Source organism: Schistocerca cancellata, chromosome 4 (assembly GCF_023864275.1).
Source record: "Schistocerca cancellata isolate TAMUIC-IGC-003103 chromosome 4, iqSchCanc2.1, whole genome shotgun sequence".
Taxonomy (NCBI): Eukaryota; Metazoa; Arthropoda; class Insecta; order Orthoptera; family Acrididae; genus Schistocerca; species Schistocerca cancellata.
In genome coordinates this window covers 736,032,148-736,036,325 of record NC_064629.1, presented here as the reverse complement: position 1 = coordinate 736,036,325, position 4,178 = coordinate 736,032,148, and positions in this window count along the sequence as shown.

Here is a 4,178-nt window from a genome sequence, read left to right as displayed (position 1 = left end):
TCATAGTTACAGGTAGGCTCCAAGATGGCAACAGTAGAACTTGTGGTGATGACAGGCATGCAACAGGTGCCATGCATGGCCCTGCTGTGCCAATCAATGTGTATTCGATTTGACCATTGTTTAGAAGCAGCTGCTCAGTGCTGAATTCATAGAATGGACTGTGGTTCTGTGTCACCACAGGAATACCTGGAACAGGGTCAGTGACCAATGCCTGTCTTTTGTCACATGGCAGTGTATCAAACTGTGGATGCTTCCTGATGGCCCAGGCCATTTACATGTGAAAATCTGTACAGAAGTGTTTACTTCTCCTGAGCTGGTGTCAGAAGAGGTGTAGTCTGGACATGCTCAATGCTTGAGTCCCTTCAATCTGTCAGTGACTCTGATGGTGTCTAACTACTACACATCACTTGTTGTGTGGCATATGCTTGACCAGGAGGAAGCTGCCTGGTTCAATGCCACGATTTGTGAGACTAGTACATACAAAGATTTCTGCACCAAGTACCTGGCAATGTACTGGAACTTGGCCGCAAAGGCACATATGAAAATAAGCATATTCCGCAAACAGTATGCATCACAGCTGCACCAATCTATGGGAGTGTACTCCACTCATTTTGTCTTTCTGGCAATGTATTTGTATGACAGAATGATAGATGAGGAATGACGTAATGGTGTAGTACACACTTTCCTACTCATGCATAATGTGCTCTCACTGAGACACAGTCAAGAGCATAGTTCCTTGATATTTTAAGGTTGTTTGTTTATCAGAGAGTAAGTATAAGAGAGGAAAATGCCCATTAGTGCACAAAGGATGCAAAAGGAGCTGCCATACATGTTCGTGTTGTGTAAAAACAGAAAAAACTGGCACAATATCCATGGAAGAAGAGTTAAAATGAAAAGATGAGACTGAAACAGACACTGTTGTCCACAACAATGCAATCACGGCCAGAACAAAACACAGGACAATGGACTTTGTGTCAATTTGCGTTCAAGCAACATGTAATGGGAGATGGTGCAAAGATGATGTGTGTGTGCTGCCATTGGCCTCTTCTAAGGCAAAGGTACATGGGAGAGAGGATGCACATGACCGTAGGCAATGAGATTTCTCAGGGGACACTTAATTAGAAAAGGGACATTACGTATGCAATGTGTGGTGCTGACGATCATAAGTGCAAGGTGGCATTGAAAAGTACTGTGACGACCTAGAGATGCCTGAAACTGCAGACAGTGTCACTTCATTGAGATAACTGCAGAAGGAATCAAGACCAGAGCATGCCTGGATTCTGGTTCAGAAGTGACTGCAATGACAAAGTCTTTTTACCTAAATTTTGTGGAAAATTGCAGTAAATTGGCTGAGATACCCCTTAAAACAGGATCTCACTGATTCCTGCAATTGGGGTGAGAGAGAAGGAGACAGAAAAGGGGATCTCAATGTTACTAAGCAACAGAAGAATTGATTTTCAGGTGAATTCAGTTGTTATTGGTGGACTGTTGCTCAGTTTTATAATTGGCAATAATTTACTATGGGGTCAGTCAGTGAGCATGGTCTGGACCACAAAAAATATGATTTTGTATAAGACTCAATCGCATGGAGTGAAAAGGCCACCAAGGGGGCATTTCATTTAGTAACATGTATGGAGGACAACAATATTTTTATAGCTGGGTGACAGGAGTTCAAAGGTAATTTATTAGATGGAACTGGGGTTCAAGATGAGGTCAGTTTACTGTCTATGGGTTGTGATAATCATTCAATGCACATAACCAATGAAGAAGAATCTAACAGACATGATGGGTCTTGCACATGTACTTGCATATGTTTTGTAGTGCTCTCTCCACAGTAACTAGAAACCAGTGCCATGCGCTGGAATGGTGGTCAGCCACCCTATGATCATCTCAGAGAAGTGATGCAGCTGTCTGTTTTCAACTGCACATGCTCTGCTGTGATGTCACCTCTTGTGGCACTACGAGTGCTATGTTGCTCACAGCACCAGGTCAGTATTTTTCTTTGAAACTGCATATAGCATTGCGTGCAAACATAAATATGAGCAATTTCTGTGGAGCCATTGTCATAATGACAATGTGGCAAAGTGGTCTAATGCAGAGACTGCCAACTCAAGTTCAATTCCCACTGTTGCCAACATTTTTTATTTAATTTTGTTTTATTCCTCACAATGTTAATCTATTAATTATAAGATTTAAATATATTTAAACAGTTCAATTTATATGCATAAAATTAATATATTAAATTTAGTTATGATTACTACCCCTGTAAGTGAAAAGGCTATAGGCTAGATAGTGGTAAAAAAAGTGAGTATATGAGGAAATTTAGTATGAAAGAGTTTTCTGTGATGATCTGTATATTTTTCCAAGATTATACTAAATAGCATAAGAACAACACAGGAGAGTAATTTAGATGATATCAAGGTGGTTTTAGGAAGGGCGGATCATGTTCAGGACAAATAATTAATCTGCAGTCAAACATCTGTCACAGACTACTAAATTCAAAATCTTTTTGTTGATTTCTCAAAGGCCATTGGTTCCACTGACAGAAACTATAGATAAAATGAAACTATATGAGTAGAAGCAGGTTGATGCACCTTTCAAGTTCCAAGAATATTTTGGCTGAGTGGGCTGTAGAAAAAGGTGAAATCCTCATTAAGGATTTGTGCACAGAGAATCAGGGATTTTACAGGAACCATTTATGTAACAGCACCATGATCAAGTGGCCAAATGCACAGACTGGCAATTTGTAGACTTAAGTTCACTTTCTGCTGCTATCAATCTTTTATTTTATTTTATTTTTATTACTCAGCATGTTAAACTATTAATTATTAAATTTAAATATATTTATATAGATAAAATTAATATATGCAATTTAGTTACAATTACTACCCTTGTAAGTCAAAAGTCTATAGGACAACACATTGAAGCACATCGGTAAAATTTTGACCAAGCTGCTACTGCTCACTGATATTACAGACATATGATACTATGTTTCTTTTTATTTTGTGAAGTGCACAATTGTACATTTCTCACCATTTAAAGCAAGTTGCCAATCTTTGCATCACTTTGAAATCATATCAAGATCTGATGAGTATTTGTGAAGTTTCTTTTAGACTTTACTTCATTATAGATAACTGCATTACCTGCAAAACATCTGAAGTTTTATTAATATTGCCCACAAGATCTTTAATATATAACATGAATAGCAAATCTCATCACAGATTTGCCAATTTTTATGAGTTTTGTTTTATTCATACACAGAACAACATTTGTCACAAAGTTTGCTAATTTGATGAGATTTATTTAACTAATTTTCTTAAAATCCAAATAATTATAGGTCAATCCTCCTTGAAACAAAATAAAAATCAAAAACAACTAGATTGCACTAAGTAAGATAATCAAACAAACTTTTACACACTTATTTACTCATCTGTTCAGTAGAGCCATATATAAAAAGCATGATGGCAGTTATATTTGACACAGTATCCAGTATACAAGATAATTAGTTCAAAGTGTTAGATACTTAGGTACAAATTCAGTAGGATGAGAAAAAAGGTGATGACACATTTAATTCAATATTCTGGGCAACTGCATGATATATTTAGAAACAAAGTTATAATGTAAAATAAAGTTTTTTTTACTTATCCATTCATCAGTGTCCTTAATTTCATTAATTGGAGTTGTTTTCTATAATTTCAATTGTCACACTTAATTCTGCAAGGTTGTGTACTGTACAAAGCTAGGCCTATAATATGCAAAAATGACTTTTCTCACTTTCCAATGCATGAAGAAATTTTTTGTAAAATTTAACTCTTATACAGAGTGGTCTGCACATACAACTTATTTATATCAACTTACCTTCAGTCAGTCCACTCTTCAAAGTTATCAGCAGTCACCACTGATCATTTTGTAATGAAACAGGCTGCATCATTGTAGTGTAATGCAAGATTTAGTAATATGTACACAATAATAAAATAAAGTAATTCCAGTGAACTATAGTATACATATTAAGCATAGGCATAATAAAATGCACTACTAAGAAATTTCTAAGAGCTAGTGTCAGTGAGTTATATTGTAATATAGTATGGTATAAACCCTGTGCACAACACTTGCATAGAGTATACAGGACATAATTATACATGACATAACCATAGCACATACTAATACAATAAACTATA